The following is a 22,800-nucleotide window of genomic DNA, read 5'->3' on the forward strand; positions in this document are numbered from 1 at the left end:
GGAGTATATATCAAGCAATGGGAAATTATCAAAGAACACACAAAGCACAGTGGCAGAAAAACAAATAGCCTTATTAAAAACTGGGTAGAGGAGGAGTTGGAGCAAATATACAACATGGAGGACATTTGCTTTGCAAGAAGATAACTTGGGTTCTATGCTTGGCAGCTCATTTGGTCCTTCGATTCTGCCAACAGTTATTTTTGCACACAGAGCCAGGACTAACCTGAGTGCTGCCAGACATGGCCTTCAAAATACACACCCCCAAATTGGGTAGAGGAGATAAATACAGTTCCATGAAAAGAACATTTGGATAGGATAGAGGCATCTGAAGAGACATTCATTGTTATGTATTTTTAAGGAAAGCATATCAAAATGACAATGTAATATTACCTAACTCTAGTGACAAAAGCATTTATCAAACAAACTGAGAACAGAAAGTGTAAGGGACCTAGTGAATCCTCATTTGTTGAAGGGCACTGATTTAGCCTGCTTCAAAATATTATCAAGATTCCTCAGAAATGGTCTGACTAGAGATTCCATAAGACCCAACTATTCCACTTCCTGGCATCTATCCAAAGAACTGAAAAACATTAATTCTTTTTTGTCCTGTTTTTAGGCTATACCTTATGATACTCAGGACTTATTTCTAGTTCTGTGCTCAAGGATAGCTCCTGGAAATGTTCAGGGAACCATGCAGAGTGCCAAGTAGCTAAACCAGTTGGCTTCATGCAAGTCAAGCACCTCTTCCACTGTAGTATAACTCTGGCCTCAATGAAACATTAATTCAAAAAGATATACACATAAGTTCATTGCATCACTTAATACAGTACCTTGGATAAGGAAATAACACACTTTTCAATGACAGATGAGTGGATAAAGAAGCTATGGAATAATATACATACACACAATGGAACACTATGTACTTTTATAAAGATAAAATCAAGCAATTAGCTGAGAACTTGGATGGAATTGAAGGTATTTTGATACATGAGTAAATCAGACAAGAGAGGAAAATACAGTTGATTACATTTATCTGTGATGTACAGAGATAAAACAAGAGACTGACAAGTAACATATAAAGATGCACCATTGGTCTGGATTACAAAATTAAAATTACCAAGCATAGGAAATAAAGTAGATGACTACAAATAAATTAAGATTATTGATGGGAATATTTGGCATTTTGGTAGTTATTATGTACATAAAAACACAAGCATTGCTTTAACCTATTGTAAGTATGTTATCCTAACTAAAATAATAAAATTTTATATTAAACCATGCTATCTTAAAAGTGTCCCCAAACACACACCATTTTGTAAAACAATGTACCCTCAATAAAAGTTTCTTTCTTTCTTTTTTTTTTGCTTTTTTGTTTGTTGTTTCTGGACAGTTGTACTTACTGCTGCCTTTTCCCATCTATTTCAATTATAATTTTATATATTTATATAAACAACAACTTACTGTGATATTCATATGAAGACTTTATCAGGGATTTATATGTCTAAATTGTGGAGCACCTGCCATTCAAAACACTGAGAACTGAATATTTGCATACCCCAACCCCAATAGCTAGTGTAATCTGGTACCACAAATATACAATCTCTGAGCAGCACAGGAGTGTATATGATCACTGACTGTTTAACAATGACAAGAACAACAAAGAGAATGTCAGAATAAAAAAGAAATCTTAATCTGACAAATGTAATTATGTTCATTTTAATCTAAGAAAGAGGATGCTATTTCAATCATCAACCATGTTCCAATAAAAAAAAAACAACTACTTTGTTTATAATAAGACACTGGAAATACAAATGTCAATAAAGCAAGGATTACTCTCAAGAAGCCAGGATTGTAACAGGGCAATGGTTACTGCTACAGACCGAGTACCAGTGCATTCCTCAAAAGGTGTGTTAAATCCCAAAACCTGGTTTGATACTAATTGGAGGCAGTGTCTATAGGAGATTAGTTCATAGAATACAGTCTACATTTATCAGATTTAGGGTCTTTATAAAAGAAACCTGAGAAAATCCTTTTTCCTCTCCACAATTTAAAAGAAATGAAAAGAGAGCTTAGCAAAAAGCAGTACTTTACCATACACCAAATGCGTCAGTGCCTGTATTTTGCAGTCTCCAGAACTATGAAGAATAAATTTCAGTTGCTTATAAGCTACTTGGCCAGTGGTGTTTTTTGTTTTAGCAGCCTGGCTGAACTATGACAGAAATATAAACCAATTACTACACAAGAAGTGAATGTGTTCTATGCAAGAGGCCATATTACAGAATACAGAAGAAATAGAAAAGGAGAGAACAGTTGATATGAAGAGAAGGGTTAAGGAAGTAAAATAAGTTTTAAGAAAGAATGGGAGTTTATGGACAATACAAAGAGGCTTAAGATGTTATGCTAGTGGGGCTGGAGTGATAGCATAGCGGTAGGGCCTTGTATGCTGCGGACTCGAGACCAACCTGGGTTTGATACCTTGCTTTCCATATGGTCCCAAAAGCCTGCCAGGAGCGACTTCTGAGCTTAGAGCTAGGGGTAACCCTGAACGCCACTGAGTGTGGCCCCAAAAATCAAACAAACAAAAAACAAAAAACCCCAAGATGTCATGGTAGGCTTCTGACAATTCTAGGCTTGGGAGAGCCACAGCAAAGATTTTTTTAAAATGATCACATAAATCTGGACCAATTGCAGCTTTCCTTAGTTCACTTTGAGTCACTCTTCAGTGGATACTCGCTTATTATAAACTCATTTTCTGCTAGTCCGTTCATTAATCCCATTTATTCACAACTTCTTGGGATCACTATGATGAGCTTGTAAGTGGGGCTTGTCCAAGTCTCAAGGACCTGTCTTCTAAAACTTACTTCTTCCTAACGTTCTGTTAATTAAGATTTCTTTCATCTTCTGTTTCCAAACTACAGAAGACTTCCCCTAAGAACATCCCATGTCTCCTCCAAATTCTGAACTTTGTTACTAAACGAAAGTTTTTTTTTTTAGAGGTTTTGTTTTATAAAGCATTAGATTGGTTTCCTTGTAGAAGGAAACTTTTAGAACCATTAATAGTTGGGGGTGTAGTTTTGGGGTGTGCTCAGAGTTACTCCTGGTGATACTGAGGAGACCATGTTAGGGTTGTGGGTTGAACTGGGGTACAGCGTTACCACCTGCACTATCTCTTTGACTCAAGAACCACTAATAATTTTTATGGTCAGAAATATGTTTTGGTCAGAAAAATAAGTTGCCCAGATGTTTGCTGGTATTTCCTCACCATGACTCAGCTTTTTCTTTTTCATTATATCTCAAACTCTAATATGAGAATTAAAAATATGAATGCTGACCATACTGAATGACTAAAAGTATAGAATAATACAAGAGGATCTGAACAAGCATCAAAGCCATTTTTTACCCTGGCCCCCAAACATAGGTCAAGTGGCAGTTAGAGAAACACCCATGACAAAACACATGTAGTATCTTAACTTGAGAGTGCACTCCTAAAGGTTTTACACTCTAACGCTTTCTCCATACCATTATTGTCATTGTCCTTTACCAATAGAAAATCAGTGCCAAACAAGAAAGATAAAATAAAAGGAAGTATACAAAGCAGTATTTGGTAATATGAACTGAAAAACAGGTATATTAAGTGTAAATGTTAATACTTAGTAAGGGATATAGGGATGGACTGAACGAACAGTACCATCACTTTAGATGACTTTTAATTAATACACAAAGAAAATAAACAGGCTTTTTATTCAGAAGTGTTCAGCCAACAGCCAAGTAACTTAATTCAGATTATTTTCCAAATTATTATTATTAGTAGTAGTTCCCCCTCTGGAAACAAATTGTGACTAATTTGAATAATGTCACCCATTACAACCACAAAATTTTGTCCAATAGAAATTAAAAAGAAATATCTTATAAGGTTTATTAAAATGCAAATATGTATACAATCTAATTTCAGACACATGATTATAAAAGTGAAAGTATAAATATTTTTCTCTCAGACACATAATTGTGAAAGTGAAAACATAAGTATTTTTCTCTCAATTACTGTGACACACATTCTACATTTGTCTGTCCTTTCTTTAGTATTTCTTTCCAAAAAAATAATAACAAGTATAAAAGCAACACAACTATAACCATAATTTCTAAATTAAAAAACTATATAAATGTATAAACCAAACAATGGTAATTCAAACTGATAATATGCTGCAAAAGACCTACAAATATTGATGTATTTTTGTTTTTATTATTTAAATAACAATATAATATTTGTTTTAATTTTAAACCTACATTTTTTTATCATTTTCTTAATTGCAGTTCCAATAAAAACAAATAATCAGGCACATTTCTGTAATTTTCCCAAATATATCATATAAAGAAGTTTTGGTTTATTTCACTTTAAAGCTATATTTAGAATTTTTGATTATAATTTCATAACTTCTATTGAAGGTGAAAGATACCATTCCTGTCAGATGCATGTGCAAGGCAAATGCCCTACCACTATGCTATTGCTCCAGCCCCTTTTTTTGTTTATTTCTATATTAGCATCTTCTATAATAAATTATTGCCCTTCAATGACACTTATATCTAATTTCTTATTCCTATTTCACTTATACCTATTTCAGAAAATAATATACTTCCCAGTTTAATCATACTGGCCCAGGAATATAATTCATATGGTTCTGATTAAAAGGAATAAAGTTACTAAGTATAATTGTTAAGATTTTCATTATCATTTTGTTAGCTAAAGAAAATGGTTACATAAAGTAATTGGGATTTAAGTAAACAAAGAAATATATTAAAATGATAAATGTTTATATTTTTTATATTTTATATTTTTATATATTTTTTAGTTTTCTGAAATTAAACTGTAAACTAAGCATATCGAATAATCTTTTCCCTTATAGATGTAAATGCCCAAAATCTAAATAACGAGTAAATATTGTGAGTCAGCAGCAACAATATAATTATTATGGTTGGTGGTGATTGGTGTTAGCAAGTGTGTAACAAAAATTAATTTTTATTCTTTAATTATAACTTATCAGGCATAAATTCTTTAATTATATATTTTATCAGGCATAATTATAGAATTATGGGGACAGAGAGATAGTACAGAGGATAGGTTATTTGCCCTGCTCAAGGCCAACCTGGGTCAATCCTATATGACACCAGAGCCTGCCAGAAATGATTCCTTGGTGCAGAGCCAGAAATAATCCCTGAGTACCACTGAGTGTGACCCCAAAACATAAAGAAAAAAATAAATTAAATTACATAGAATTAAAAAATATATGATTAATATCACAGGAAAAAAGATAATGATTCTGACCAATTTTTATAAAAATATGACACAGACATTTCATCTATTTCATCCATGTGTAATATCAAATTTCATAAATAAATTTCAAAACAAATTTCACATTTATTATTTATTTTAATTTTAAGTGTTCTCATCAATTGGGTAAAGGAAAATTTTTCCTTTGATTTTCACATGAAAATTGAGGCCTAGAGATTTATATATTAGTCTTATGTTGGAACTGAAAGGTCTTCTCATACTGAATATCATTCTATTTTTCTTAAAACCATAAGCATCATAGGTAAATCATCATATAATTATCTAAGCACAAATTTATATGATATATACTCATTATATTTATGTAAATGTATCAAATACCATATTGAACAAAGCTACAGTTAAAAAACTGTCAAAATAGTAAACTAATAAAATTTGGAATTTCCATGCTTAGGATTATGATGATAGTAAATAACCAAAAACTATTGAAATTTTCAAGTTTTTAAATTTTAAGAGAAGAAACATTCTACACTTTCAAATTATGTTTATTCTATATGTTACCATATTAGCAAGCACATATATACACAATAGATGAAACTCATTTTTATTGTATTGTCCAAATGATTAGTATGAAAACTGAACTAATTCTACCATGTCATGAGAGCCAGAAATCAAATAGGTTTTGCTCATTTTTATATAAATATAAACTGTTGCAAATTTCAATAAAGCCATGTATATGAGAAATTACTTACTAGTGAAGAGCTTTGATGGGATATATCATGATGGGAAGGGATAAAGTTTGACCAATCCACAGTCCACTGAACAATCCTTCAGCTCAGTATGTGCCATCATTGTTCAGATCTAAGGAAATACATAAAGATAAAGTTAGTCAATAAAGCATATTTTGAACCTGAAGAAATGGGTTTCAAATATATATATATGATATATATATCAAATATATATTATATATTATATATATAAGTGGCAATTATCTAATGGCAGGTTTTAAGTTACACTCTCTATTTTCTGTATAATATGTAGTACACATCAGTGGGGATAGACTCTCTAGTCAATAAATGTTAGAAAAACATTAAATAAGAAATTGTTATATCATTACTAAGAAGTTAAATGTATTTATAATAAAGCATAAATAAAAGCAAATGGCTGTCACCTTTGAGGAGTACCTAGGTGTGCCCACCTGGAAAGTGCCCTCTGAGAGAAGCTCAGAGACTGAGGGGGTCTAGGACCTGCCCGACTAGGGTGAGTGCAGGCCTTCACTGTGGTCTCCATAGAGGGGTACCTAGGCACACCTGCCTGGAGAGTGCCCCTCCCATGGAAATACTAGAGATTGAGGTTTCTTGGACCCACCCAACCACGTTGAGGCCAGAAGTGTGCAACTCTTCTGTTTAACTTTTCTACTGCAGGCCCTCTCTAACTAATGAACCCCACCATAACATGTAGAAAAAAATCAAATTACATGCATGACAATGGGGAAACCTCATAAGCAAACACCATGAACAGAGAATGAAGATGATAGCTCTGATGACCCAAAAAATACTAACCATCTGATTAATCTCTCGGCTAAGGAGTTTAAAATTGAAATATAAAGGATCCTCATTGAAATCAAAGAAAACATAGCTCTAGCTGAAAAGAACACAAAATAGAAATCAGAAAACTCCAATCTGAAATAACAGATCTGGAAAACACGGTAGCTGAACTAAAAATCTCAATGGAAAGCCTCTCCAATAAGGTAACAGCAGCCAAGGACAGAATCAGTGAACTGGAAGATGAAATGCAGAGCAACTCCATACAGCAGAAGAGACTGGAAAAGAACCTTAAGGCAAATGATCAGAAAATGGAAAAAGTACTCAAGGAATGTGAACAGATAAAAATAAATGTCTTTGAAAAACTTAACAGAAACAATATAAGAATCATTGGAGTCCCACTGGCCCAGGAAGGAGATCCCCAGCAAGAATTAACAGTCAAAGACATCATCACAGAGAAGCTCCCAGAGCTAAAGAATGCATGCAATCAAATCCTGCATACCAGAAGAGTACCAGCCAAAAGAGATATGAAGAAAAACACCCCAAGACAATCTGAGTTACAATGACGAATCCCACAAATAGAGTAAGAATACTGAAAGCAGCAATATCAAAAAGAGAAATTACATTCAAAGGAGCATCCTTAAGATTTACAGCAGAAATGTCACAACAAACTATCAAGGCCAGAAGACAGTGGTGGAATACTGTGACAAGACTGAATGAAGTGGATGCCTCACCAAGAATACTGCACCCAGCCAGACTCATGTTAAGGTATAAAGGAAGGATACATAGCTACACAGATAAGCAAAAGCTAAGAAACTATACAGTTGCAAAACCAGCCTTAAAGGAAAAACTGAAAGGTCTACTTTAAGACAATAAAGGCCAACAGACACACCAAATTTATACACAAAGATGACATTAAATCCTATGACAATCATCTCCCTCAATGACAATGGACTAAATGCACCAATTAAGAGACACAGAGTAGGGCCCGGAGAGATAGCAGGGTGGCATTTGCCTTGCAAACAGCCGATCCAGGACCAAAGGTGGTTGGTTCGAATCCCGGTGTCCCATATGGTCCCCTGTGCCTGCCAGGAGCTATTTCTGAGCAGACAGCCAGGAGTAACCCCTGAGCAATGCCGGGTGTGACCCAAAAACCAAAAAAAAAAAAAAAAAAAAAGAGACACAGAGTAGTGAAATGGATCAAAAAAATGAACCCAAACTTCTGCTGCCTTTAAGAAATACATCTGAATAGTCAGAACAAACATAGGCTCAAAATCAAAGGCTGAAGGAAAATCATCCAAGCAAACAACACCCTTAAAAAAGCTGGGTGGCCATATTAATATCAAATAACACAAACTTTAGATTCAGAAAAGTTTTAAGGGGCAAAGATGGACACTTCGTACTAATCAAGGGATATGTGCAACAGGAAGAAATCAGACTACTAAACATATATGCACCCAATGAGAGACCAGAAAATTATCTAATAAAATGATTGACAAATTTTAAAGAGGATATCAAGAATAACACATAATTGTTGGAGACTTCAACATGGCCCTGTCAACACTTGATAGGTCAACTAGACTAAAACGTAACAAAAATGTACTAGACCTGAAAAGAGAAATGGAAGAAAAGGCTTAATATATATATATATATATATATATATATATATATATATATATATATATATATGACTCCATCCACAGACACCTGGATATACATACTTCTCCAATGTATATGGATCATTCTCCAGGATAGACCACATGCTGGCACATAAAACATACTTCCATAAAATCAAGAGTATAGAAATTTTGCAAGTTACCTTTACTGACCACAAGGCTCTGAAATAAGATGTGAACTACAAAGGAACACAGAAAAAAACTTTAAAAGCCTACTACTGAATAACCAGTGGGTCTGAAATGAAATCAAAGAGGAAACAAAACTTTCCTGGAAACAATATCAATTAAGACATAAACTATCAGAATCTATGGGACATAGCAAAAGCTGTACTGAGAGGAAAATATATAGCTTTACAAGCACACATAAGGAAGGGAGAATGGGTATACCTGAATAGCCTAATGATGCAGCTTATAAAATTATCAACAAAAGAACCAAAAATAGGGAGACAGAAGGAAATAACAAAGCTGAGAGAGGAAATTGATGAAACCAAAAAAAACAATCTGAAAAATCAACAAAAGCAGAAGTTGGTTCTTTGAAAAAATAAACAAGATTGGTAGATCTGGAAAAACTCACAAAGAGAGAGAAACTTGTTAACCTGTATTAGAAATGAAAAGGGGGAGATCACTACAAATATTGCAGAGATTCAAAGGGTAATCAGAGATTACTTCGAGAAACTTTATACCACGCAACATGAGAACCTGGAAGAAATGGATAAATTCTTGGACTGATAATAGTCCACGGTTGAATAAGGAGGATGTAGTGTATCTAAACAGCCCCATCAGTATTCAGGAAATTAAAACCGTAATCAAATGTCTGCCCAAAAACAAAAGCCCAGGCCCAGATGGATTCACTAATGAATTATGTCAAACCTTTCAAGGGGAACTACTACCAATCCTGGCCAGGCTCTTTCATGAAATTGAAAAAAACAGGAATACTTCCAAATAGCTTTTATGAAGCTAATATCACATTGATATCAAAACCAGAAGAGATACTGCCAAAAATAAAAATTATAGACCAATGTCCCTGATAAACACAGATGCAAAGATCCTCAAAGAAATTCTGGAATCTAGGATCTAGTGCTTCATTAAGAAGATCATTCACTATAATCAAGTAGGTTTTATCTCAGGAATGCAAGGATGGTTTAACATCTGTAAATCTATCAACATAGTACACAACATCAACTACAAGAAAAATAAAAATCACATGACCATATCAATAGACACAAAGTTAGCATTCGATAAGGTCCAACACCCATTGCTGATAAAAACTCTCAGCAAGATGAGAATGAAAGAAACTTTTCTTAATATAGTTAAAGCCGTCTACCACAAACCAATGGCAAATATTAGCCTCAATTGAAAATAACTGAAAGCCTTTGCTCTAAATTCTGATACAAGACTGTCCTCTCTCATAACTCCTATTCAATACAGCACTGAGAAGACTTGCTATAGCAAATAGGCAAGAAAAAGATAACAAGGGAATCCAGATAGGAAAGGAAGAAGTCAAGTTCTCACTGTTCGCAGATGACATTATACTATACTTAGAAATTCCTAAACACTCAACCCAAAAGCTACTAGAAACAATAGAGTCATATAGCAATGTGGAAGGCTACAAAATTAACACACAAAAATCAATGGCCCTTTTATGCACCAATAATGATAGGTAAGATATGGACATTGAGAAAACAACCCAATTTACATTAGTGTCACACAAACTCAAATATCTTGATGTCAACTTGACCAAAGATGTGAAGAACCTATACAAAGAAACTATAAAACCCTGCTCCAAGAAATAAGAAAGGACATGCAGGAATGGAAATATATATCCTGCTCATGGATTGGCAGGTTTAACATCATTAAAATGGCAATACTCCCCAAAGTATTATACAAATTGAATGCAATTCCTCTAAAGATACTCATGACATTCTTCAAAGAAGTGGATAAAACACTTCTGAAATTCATTTGGAAAAATAAACACCCTTGAATAGCTTAAGTAATCATTGGGAAAAGGAATATGGGAGGTACTTATTTCCCAAACTTTAAACTGTATTACAAAGCAATAGTTATCAAAAAAGCATGGTATTGGAATAAAGACAGACCCGTAGATCAGTGGAATAATAGGCTTGAGTACTCAAAGAATGTTCCCCAGACATATAGTCACCTAATTTTTGATAAAGTGGCAAGAAATCCTAAATGGAGCAAGGAAAGCTCTTCAACAAGTGGTATTGGCACAACTGGTTAACCACTTGCAATAAAGCAAACGCAAACCTCCAGATAACAACTTGTATGAAGATTAAATCCAAATGAATTAAAGACCTTGATATCAGACCTTAAACCATAAGGTATATAGAACAACACTTAGGTAAAAACACTCCATGACATTGAGCCTAAAGGCATCTTTAAGGAGGAAACAACACTCTGCAATCAAGTGGAAGCAGAGATAAACAAATGGGAATATATTAAACTGAGAAACTTCTGCACCTCAAAGGACATAATGCCCAGGATACAAGAGCCACCCACTGAGTGGGAGAAAGTATTCATCCAATACTCATCAGATAAGGGGCTATTATCCAAAATATACAAGGCACTGACAGAACTTTACAAGAAAAAAACATCTAATACCATCAAAAAATGGGGAGAAGAAATGTACAGACACTTTGTCAAAGAAGAAATACAAATGGCCAAAAGGCACATGAAAAAAATGCTCCACATCACTAAACATCAAGGAGACGCAAGTCAAAACAACTATGAGGCACATCACAAAGTATGAGAACAAGCAGTGTTAGTATGAATATAGAGATAAAGGAACTTTTATTCACTACTGGTGGGAATGCCATCTAGTCCAACCTTTATGGAAAGCGATATGAACATTCCTCCCAAATCTGGAAAATGAGCTCCCATTTGATCCATCTATACCAACCTAGAGATATACCCTAGGAACACAAAATCCAATAAAAAAAATCCCTTCCTCACATCTATATTCATTATAGCACTATTTACAATAGCCAGATTCTGGAAACAACCAAAATGCCCTTCAACAGATGAATGGCTAAAGAAACTGTGGAACATAACACAATTGAATATAATGCTGCTGTCAGGAGAGATGATGTCATGAAATTTTCTTATACATGGATGTACTTGGAATCTATTATGCTGAGTGAAATAAGTCAGAGGGAGAGAGATAGATGCAGAGTAGTCTCACTCATCTATAGGTTTTTAAGAAAAAAAAGAAATTTTTGCAATAATTCTCAGAGACAAAAGAGAGGAGAGCTTGAAGATCCAGCTCACGACATGAAGCTCACCAGAAAGAGTGATGAGTGCAGTTAGAGAAATAACTACACTGAAAACTATCATAACAATTTGACTGAATGATGGAAGTTGAAAATCTGTTTATTTTCAGGGGAGGAGGGAGATTTGGGACAGTGACAATGGAAATATTGCACTAGTGTACGGGGTGCTCTTTACATGACTGAATCCCAACTACAATCATATTTGTAATCAAGGTGTTTAAACAAAGATATGACTAAAATAAATATATAAATTAAATAGAAATAAATAAATAAAAGCAAACTCAACATCCTATAATCTTAACATTTAAAACCCTATTATATATTATATATTAATATATATTTAAAACCCTATTATATCATGCTATATTATATATAAATAATATATATTAATATATATTTAAAACCCTATTATATCATGCCTGTATAAGAAATTTTATTTAATTTTCACCAGGAAAACTGCAGTGTCAGAACTCTGTTAACTCAGAATTGTAAAACAATTGGGCCAGCTCTCTGAACACTGCAATCCAAGATTTTTCACCATATAATATGGATTATACAAAATACAGGCTTCCTCCTAAGCTGCTTGAACACTAATACCTACAATATGGGTAACAATTATCAAACATTATATGATGTTATATCCCATTTAGCCTATGTCTTTCCTGAAGTTTTATGTAAGGTAAGTACAGAATTCTCCCCATCTCTGTAGATAAAGATATAATGTGAGATCATATTGTGGGATAAGTGGCACAAAAATATTTTCTATGTAAATTAGTAAATAAACAACAGTGATAAAATGAATTTGTATATACTTCTGTCTCAATTCATAGTATTGTTTCATAGTTCTTTCTTTTACTTGGCAAAGTCCTTTCTCTGTTTGCAATCCTATCTCAAGAGAGATATGTAGAAAGAATATTCTGAAAAGTCATGTAAAATTTTAAATACATTCCTACAATGATGTATAAATTATTCATTTGATTTCATTGCAGAGGTTTCTGAACAGGAAACACTTAACAGAAAAATTTTCTAGAGAGAGAAAAATAAAGTCTACCTTTCCTTCTAGGTCAGATGTAACAGTTTGCTTACTAAAACTCAACCAGATTTATTGTGTTCAGATCTCAGGTGGGAAGAATTGCACAAAGAATGGAGAAAACTGGGAACTAACACCAATAGGTCAAAAATGTATGTCTGTCCAGAATTAGAAAAGCATTCCTACGATTGGAGACAGAGAGACAACCAAATAGAAAATTTGGATGTAATATATTAGTTCAAACTTTAGAAGTAGGGACTAGAGAAGCAGCAAAGTGGGCAGGATCTTTGTCTTGCACATGGCCAAATTGGGTTTGATCCACAGCATCCTCAATGATCCTGAGAACTACCAGGAGTGATTCCTGAGTTCAAAGACATGAAAACTTCCTTAGTGTGGCCTCCAAAATATTAAAAATAGAAGCAGTATCACAGGTACTGTTAAAGTTGGGATTAGCAAACTACAGCCTACTGCTAGTTTTTGTGTACCATGAGCCAAAAATGGATTTTACATTTTAAGTCCTTTATGGAAATAAAAAGAATAGTGTCAATTACTTGAAATTCAAATTTCTGAGCCTATAAATATAGTTTTATTGGAATACAGCCACGCTGCTCATTTTTGTATTGTCTCTACTTTCATGCTACAATGGCAGAGTTAAGAGGTTGTGACAGAAATAGTATGATTCACAAAGTCTAAAATATATGCTATCTGACCCTTTATAGAAACTGGTTGATTTCCTGTCTAAAGAAATATTAGTTCTGAATTTGGAGATTATTTGAATAAATGTGGGTGCTGTAGGGCAGGTTAGGGGCAGGGGATGAAAATTAATCTCCCTACAGAGGATTGAAAGCCCAAGGATATGTAATAGCAATACTGAACACAGCAGCTGTCCACTAAAAGAAGTGTCATGAAGTGTCATGAAGGATGATGCTTTCATGAAGTAAATCTGTGTGCTCTGATCCACTCTTCCTTGTATATGCCAGTCTTCAAAATGAGCTATGATTTAATCAGCTCTTGCAAAATATCTAAGAAAAATGATTATAAAAGCCAACAGAAGGACTCTAAGTAGATTAAAAGATATTCCTCCCATCCATTTATGGGCAGATAGTGGGACCTATCTAAAGATAGGGAAATGGGTAATAAAGAAAAATAAAACCAAAGTATATAAAATAATCAATTCCATAGCTGTCTTTATAAAGGGAGAAGCATTTGCATTTGAAGTGTGTTGAAGAAAGTTTTTTTTATATAATGCCTGCTTTGTACTTTCAATAAAATATGAGACAACACAACTGCAAAGATTAATCTTCAGAGAAGTTAATCATATCCAAATAAATGAGAAGATGCTTTTGTGGCTTCCTATTTAACTATAAATTACCCCTGTGAAATAGCAGAGTTTGGATCTGGAAGACTAGGTTCTGAATATCAATTCCACCATTTTTCTGCTGTAAGACCTCACACAATTCACTTTTATTTGAAGCTTTCTTTTACAGCTCTTCTAAAATGGGGTTATTATCAGAGTTTCAGATAAAATATCCATCTATGCCATGAGAGGCACAGAATATTTATCAATATATATTTTTCTTTCAGGTTTGACCTATCTTCTAATATTAAGTTTCATATTGAAAATATTTAAGTTATAGGAATATGGTTGTCAGCTGTGTAATCCTAAGTATATACACTTGTAAGCACATGTCTTATACAACTGTGATGTCTTATTTGACTTAGTATCTTTATTTATTTATTTATTTTTGGTTTGGGTCCATACCCAGAGGCGCTCAGAGGTTATTCTTGACTCTGCACTCAGAAATCACTCTTGGCTGACTCTGGGGACCATATAGGATGCCGTGAATTGAGCTGGTGTTAGTCCAGGGTTGACCGAGTACAAGACAAATGCCCTACCACTGTGCTATCATTCAGGCCCCTTAATATCTTATATGAACACACTTCTACTATTTCTGGATAAACTACCATTTTTTGTTTGGTTTGGCTTTTGGTTTCTGGCACTTGTCAGTGTTTATACCTTACACTGTAATCAGGAATCACTCTCAAAGCAGGACTTGGGGGGCCATATGTGGTGCCAGTCAGATTATGTGACTTTGATTTCTGGTACCACATATGGTCCTCCAGTCTTCTCCAGGATTGACTTCTAAGCACAGAGCCATGAGAAAGTCTTGAGCACAGCTGGGTATGGCACCAAAACAAATAACAAATCACAGAACTTCTCAATATTTGCATTTTTATTTTTCTCTGCAAGATAGTACATAATTGTTGAATTTACAAAGTTGATAGTTTGCTATTATTCTTTAGAAATGGAAATATTAAGACTTACAAATCAAGCATTATTAGAGCATCTATTTCTTTAAAATAAAATCATTTAAACTATTTACTTAAAAAGATAATTACTTTGGTGCTTGTCAACTGCATAAAAAAATAACCCATTTTGGTGCTAATTCCTGTTTCCAATAGTTAAGTGCATGTGTGTGCACGCATTTTCAACTGATATATAAGAACACTATATTAACAGAATGTACAGAATGGTAACTACATTTTTTGGGGGGGTCTCACCCAGAAGCCCTCAGGGGTTATTCCTGGATCTATGAAATCAGAAATTGCTCCTGGCAGGTTCAGGGGACCATATGGGATGCCAGGATTCGAACTATGGTCTTTCTGCATGAAGGCAAATGCCCTACCTCCATGCTATCTCTCTGGTCCCAAATCTTAACTACTTTAATGCCAATGTACCTATCCAAACCACAGAGTCAACACCATTGAATCAAGATCAAAGATTTAACAATCAAATTTACAAAGGTGCCTGTTATGATGGCAGACTGGGTTTGGAGGTCTGGTTTACACTAGTGGTCGGATTGGTGCTGAAACATATGTTCATAACTCAATCATGAAAAACCTTCTAAAACACAAAATTCTGGATTAACCGGTTTTATCCTAGTCATGTATGTCTTCTTCTTTATATGTGTTTGTCCCACCTGGGTGAGAAGAGACTCTGGATAAGCACTCTACCCTAACATGCTCTCCACCTATCAAGGTGGTCCTATTCTTCCCAATAAAGACTGAAGCTTAGGGAGATATTTTGTGTATTTTTTTTGTTTTGTTTTGTTTTACCTTGTAAATCACTATGCTTTTAATAAAAATGTTTTAACACTTTTATTTGAGCACCATGATTACAAACATGTTTGTAGTTGGGTTTCATTCATGAAAAGTACATCCTCCTCAACGAGTGCAACATTGCAACATTCCCAATGCCCTCCATCTCTCTCCTCCCCCACCCCTGCCTGTATTCAAGAATGGCATCCTAAATCTCTCACTCATTAACATTGTCATGGTAGTTGTTAGTGCAGTTATTTCTCTAATTGCACTCACCACTCTTTGTGATGAGCTTCATATTCTGAGCCGGTCCTTCTAGTACTCAACTCTATTGTCTCTGGGCATTATAATAATAATGTCAGTTATTTTTTTTATGACCCATAAATAACTGACACTATTCTGTGTATATCTCTCTCCCTCTGACTTATTTAACTCAGCATAATAGTTTCCATGCCCATCCATGTATAGGAAAATTCCATGACTTCATCTATGCTGACGGCTGCATAATATTTCATTATGTATAAGTACCACAATTTCTTAAGCCATTCATCTGTTGAAGGGCATCTTGGTTTTTTCCAGATTCTGTCTACTGTAAATAGTGCTTAGGCAGATTTCTTTTTGGGTGGGGTTGGGGTCACACCTGACAGCGCTGAGGTTACTCCTGGCTCTATACTCGGGGGACCATATGGGATGCCAGGATTCGAACCACCATCCTTCTGCATGCCAGGCAAAAGCCCTACCTTCATGCTATCTCTCTGGCTCTACTTAGGCAGATTTCTGCTGCTTATGGTGAAAAGATTCCTGGACCTATTTCATCTACTTGGCTGTAGATTATTTCTTGCAGTGGCTTTGTTTTCAGACCTACATCAACAGAGCTTTAAATAATTTTAAAATTAAAGTTTTAAAATTTAGTAATTAAAGTTATAGCTCCAAAATGAATAAGAGTGTTTAAAAAGAGCAGTAGTTGATAATTTGTGTTGATATTTCTCAGCTAGCTCCCTAAAAACTAACCTTGACAGTGGTTAGTTACCTAGGTTGATCTTAACTTAATGCAGAGTTTTACCTGAAAGTATTTCTAACCAGTTACTCACTCATGAGTCAACTGAAATTCCCTTTTACTCTAGGCATTAGAGGAGAACATATATACTAGACATTGAAAGAAATCTCTTCCTCATTTCCTCATCATGGTTATCATTGTGCTTAGTGCTCTAACTGCATTCACCTCTGTTTGTGGCAAGCTTCAGAATAACTGTCTAAGAAACAGGCAAGGGGTTGGGATGGAAGAGAGAATTGAAATGGAGAGACATTGTTGGTGAGAAGACCACACTGGTGAAAGGTGGTGTACATTTGATGGCAAACTCGAGTATAAAAACTTTTGTAAACATGATGATTAAATAAACATAAAAAGTAACAAAAAGAGAAAGTGAAAGAATTGTTTAATCAAAAGCATATCAAGTCATAATACAGAGAATTGTATAGTTGAAGAACCTAACCATCAGGGAATAGGTACCTGCTGAGTGAATAGGTGACTTTTCTTCTCTCCAGTGATTTTGAATAGTTTCATACCCAGTATGTATATGATTAGAGAACACTAATTTAAATTCTAAATCTATAGGCATGTAGTCCAAATTAAAATACATAGTTTAGCTAGAGTCTCAGTAATTTAAAGGTTAACCTGAAAAGAATTTTCCTTTCTGTGTTAAGAGTAAAAAATTGTTTTCAAATCAGAATGATCTCTTTTAGTCACTTAGATCATCACAATGGACAGGGCAATATTACATCAAAAAGAAAAAAATAACCTTGATGAAAGAGGCTTAGGCATAAACAAAGCTAGTAAGAAGCATATTTCTCAGTATGTTTTAAAATGCTAATGGGTATATTTATATTTGCATTTACATTTGCAATGAGGCAACTGCCATTCCATGTTTATATTTATTGGCTATTAAAACTTTAAAAGCTAGTTATACTGAAAATTCACTTTGTTTACTCTATATTTGCTTTCCCGATATTTCAATTACTCTTTTCTATTAATTTTAAGAAAGGACAACTAAATTAACTAGATGATAGTCAGTAAATATGTTTCTCATGTAATTTACCAAACAGTGCAATTTCGACCTCTACTTAAAATTTAACACAACAATATTTAATTGGGTTGCAATTCCATTGAACAGTCTGTGAATAAAGAGCTCTACTGTGAATCAGAGCTGTCTTTATGATGCACAGCAGTCAAGTTCCTTGATGGAAAGCTGTGAAGGAGGTTAGCTATTGCACAAAGGAGGCTAAAGATTAGGACAAAGGCTGAACACAGAGAAAGTAAGAAAGGGTTTCTAATAACATCTTCCTGAGAAAAAGAAAAGAAAATTCTTTCAGAAACTCTTCTAACATTACATTGACATTGAAAATGATGAAAATTAATGGAAAAGATACTTGAAAATCCTTCCTAAAATGTCATGGCACTGAGACCTGAGCAATAGTACAGTGGGAAGAGTGCTGGCTTTGCCTTGCAAATGGTAGTCTGGGGTTTGATCCCCAGTATCTCTTATGGTGCCCTGTGCCCCATTATGACTAATCTCTGAGCACAGAGGCAGGAGTAAGCCCTGTACCTTTCCAAATGTGACCAAATACCCAGTGACCTCTCCCCCCAAAAGACTATGGCACAATCTCATTATGTTAGCTATGTTTAGCAACTATACATTCTTACTCTTCTCTTTTTTTCCTCTTTGCTACATCAGCCCCCCCATTCCTATTTTTTTGTCCTCAACTCTCCCAGCAACAGTGATACCATAATACACATTATTTCTGTTTTAAGCACTTGGATGAGCGTTGTTCATATTTTTCAATCTTCCAAAAACTGTTAGTATTGTCTATATTTGAAGAAATTCTGGTTCTCTTGATGCTGTTGTCATTGTTGTTGTTTGGTTGGTTTTGGGAAAACACCTGACAGTGTTCAGTGTTTACTCTGGCTCAGAGGTCAGGAATTACTCCTAGCATGGTACAGGGGACCATATGTGATACAGGGGATTGAAATTGAAATACAGGGGATACATGCAAGGAAGCACAGAACTATCACACTGACCCAGTAATGATTCTCACAGACTGATTTTCTAGGTAGAATGTAGTTAAAGGTAGAAACTGGACTTCAATAGAAATCTTGTTCCTTTATTTGTTAAAAAAATATTCCTGAAAATTAAATTTGACAAAACATCACAGAGCTCAAGCCTCTACAGACTTAGTATGCTAGTTTGAGATGTTAGAAACAGGGAAAAGAAATTTACCCTTTCAATCACTATCCCATATCAATGTATTATTCAATGACATTGTTAAATAACATAATAGAGACATATTTAGAAGCCCAATTATTTGTTTTTGTTGTCATTGTTGTTTTGTTTGTTTCAGAGATATACTCAGACTCTAGATTAGGGAAATTTTGTTTGTTTCAGAGATATACTCAGACTCTAGATTCGGAAATACTCTTGGCAGGCTCAGGGGGAACCTATGAGATGCTGGGAATAGAACCCTGGTTGACAGTGCAAGGCAAATAAATGCCTTACTTGCTGTGCTATCTAACACTCAGACCCCTCAAATTATTTGTTAATGTTTAAGGACAGCTTTAGTGTCAAAGTACCAACTAATATATTAAACATAAAGGAAAAAAATGCCACTAGACAAAAAATTATTTCATACCCAAGTAGAGGAAACTTAGCAATATATGATATTTAAGTCATTTAGAATATGTTGAGATAATCTAAATGCCCATGGAAAGTAAAAAACTCAAATGTAAAGGTAGAAGGTAAAGAAAGTGTAGTGGGGGTAGGGAGGGGTAGAGAGAGGAGAAAGGAGAGGAGAGGTGGAAGCAAGAGGAGAAAGGGGTAAGGCATAAATTATCATGTTAAGAACAGATAGTACATTTTGTGGGATTGAGCAATAGTACAGCAGGGATGATCCCCCTGAGCCCGCTGGGAGTAATTTTTGAGCATAGAACCAGGAGTAACCCAGGGGCACCACCAGGTGCAAAAAAAAAAAAAAAAAAAAAATAGTACAATCCAAAAATAAACTACTGAAATGCTGTAGCAGAATATATCAATAGAAACAAAATATACAGTTAGAATAAAGTGAAAATAACTCCCTTACAACTTCTAAGCAACCTGCTAAAATGTTAATGACTTTCAATATTTAAAAGGCCACTGACTCTGAGACCTGAAAAATCCTTGGTTTTCTTGGAAGTCCAAGAAGCAAAGCAGCCAAAATCCACAAGAAATATTAAGGCTGATGTTTTTGCTTTCACATCTTCTGCCTGAATATTTGGCTAGATATTTCGACAGCTTCATGACTGTCTTTGGAAACCTTCCTGGTTTTGATTTGGAAAATAGAGACTTATGACTCAGAAATCATATAGTTACTTCAAATAGATATTACAGTTTTGAAAGGATGATAGTTTACTGCTTTCTTAGATTTAGGCATATCTCAGGTATAGTTTGGAATTTGAATGTTTACAAATTTAACAAATGCTCCTTAGTCTTTGGAAGTGTGAACATACTCTTTAATATTTGGAACTAAGAGGCAGAGTTAAAAGACAAATGCATTATGCACTCCTTTTGCCAATATTTCATACTCTTGACTAAATCGGGAAAACTTGCAAACACAAGGAGACTGTGATTTCTGGATAGAAAGAGAATATTCTAAACCTAAATTGCAGCAAATTTTTCTAAGGGAAAAAATATGTGTTTAGAATTTTGGACCATCAATTCATGCAGCTGTGTTCTGGCATAAATCTCTTTCTGACCTATACATCTAAGCATTCCAAATGTAGATAAAGGATTTTATTCCCTTACATGTTAGGGAAAGGAGGTTACTAACTTAAACACAAACTGATGTCAAACAAGGACTTAAATGAAATAAAGAGCCCGAGGTATGGGACATAAGCTTTGAGAAGGCTCTCTGCTACCAAATATGTTCAGGTGACTATTGAAAAGTTCAGAGTAACAACTCACCACGAATGAATCCACTCTGATTTCTGACTTCCCAACACTTGACTAATTATAGGGCATGTTCATAAATAATCAACACATTTTGAATTTCATATGACTTTATGTTGTATTAATAGAAGAGGCAAAAGGAAACATGATTAAGAAAATAACAAGAGAATGATTAAGTGCATTTATTAACTACATTGTAGTTATCAGTGCCATTAGTTTGCATTGTCTATATGAAAATATGTGTTTAAAGTTGAACTATGATGTGGAAACCTATAAAGTGCAGGATTCAACCAGGAATGTACTGGTAGTGTATTCATATGGTGAAGGAAACCATTAAGATGAACCAGTAAGTCAGAAAATGTGTGAATTCCTGATGGACAAAAGAAAGTTCTAGCTGGCAACTTCACTATTTATCTCCAAGGCCAAAAGGTTGTGTAAATTAGACAAAATAGGTGATGCTGCTCCTCAGGCTATTCACTCAGAAATCGCTCCTGGCTTGGGGGATCATATGGGACGCCAGGGGATTGAACCATGGTCAGTCCTAGATTAGCATGTGCAAGGCAAATGCCCTATCGCTTGCACCACAGCACTGACCCCTGAAGTTACTTAATTTTTAAATAAAGTTATTTTACTTAGATTTATTTGTGTCCTGTAATCCCCACATCATTTTTATTAATTATTAATCTATGCAAAAATCCTAAAGCATTATAGTTAGTTAGGGTTTCATTTATATTGGTAATTCTGAAAAAAAAACTGTCATCTTAACAATTTTGTGACTGTCAATCCAAGATCATGACTAACTTATCATTCATTAAATCTTCATTAATTTCTCTCAGTTTACAATTGCCTTTCTCTCATATAACTCTGTTCTCTCTTAGTTTTCTAGTTCTGGGATCTAACATTGTAGATTTTAAATTTTTTATTTCTTTGTAGCTAAATGATCTTACTTTCACCTTTAGGAAGTCAAATGACTTAATATAGGTAAGTAGACCACATTTTAATCTAATATTTTTAAATTTTACATAGCACTTGAATTAGTTGTATAATTTTTGTATGTTTCTTAGTGTGTTCTAAATATAGGATCTTATTAATTACGAATAAAGACAGTTCATTTCTTCTTAGCATGTCTTTTTTTCTTTTATACCAACAAAAAGATTTTATTCTGTGCCCAAAGCTTCCTTTAAAATGTTGAGTAGAGCAGTAATATTGAATATATTTCATGTTCATTTCATGGTGATAAAAGATTGGTATATATACAAAATGTTTATATGACATGGAATCATTGGGTTACTACTATAAAGAAATTGATAGTCATAAACTTGAAAAATGTGGCCATGATTTCTATAAGGTTGTATTGCCTTCCCTATACTTTTTCTTTCTTTTTTGGGAGGTGGGGCACATCCGGTGATGCTCGGGGGTTACTCCTGGCTACATGCTTAGAAGTCGTTTCTGATTTGGGGGATTATGTGTGACTCTGGGAATCAAACCGTGATCCATCCCAGGTCAGCCAAGTACAAGGCAAACACCCTATCCGTGTGCCACTGCTCTGGGCCCTCCCTATATATTTTTTTTTTCCAAAGTTAATTTCTTTTTTTATTTCTTTAATATAATTTTTATTTTGATCATAGTGGCTTACATATTGTTGACAATAATATTTTAGGTACATATTTACATAAAATCAGGGGGAATTCCCATCACCAATTTGTCCTCCCTACATCTCTGTTTTCGTCCTACCTCTCATATCCTCTCCCTCACCCCCGGGGCTGCTAGAATATGTGGTCCCCTCTATACCTAGCCTACTACTTAATAGTCTTGCACCTGTTTGGTGTTGGTGCCTCCCTTATTTCCCCCTCTAACTGGGAGGCAGGACTAGCTAGTTCAAGTTACATGGTTTTGTTTGAAGA

General features: G+C 34.5%; 1 protein-coding gene across 1 annotated transcript in view; it reads right to left on the minus strand.

The window, feature by feature from the left end:
- Positions 1–22,800, minus strand: part of CHRM3 (cholinergic receptor muscarinic 3) — a 569,505-nt gene that overhangs the window by 414,232 nt on the left and 132,473 nt on the right. The window contains exon 2 of the mRNA XM_049788991.1: positions 6,037–6,145. The gene's annotated coding sequence lies outside the window, so the exon portion shown is untranslated. The remainder of the gene's footprint in view (positions 1–6,036; positions 6,146–22,800) is intronic.

The sequence above is a fragment of the Suncus etruscus genome, chromosome 15 (assembly GCF_024139225.1).
Source record: "Suncus etruscus isolate mSunEtr1 chromosome 15, mSunEtr1.pri.cur, whole genome shotgun sequence".
Lineage (NCBI taxonomy): Eukaryota > Metazoa > Chordata > Mammalia > Eulipotyphla > Soricidae > Suncus > Suncus etruscus.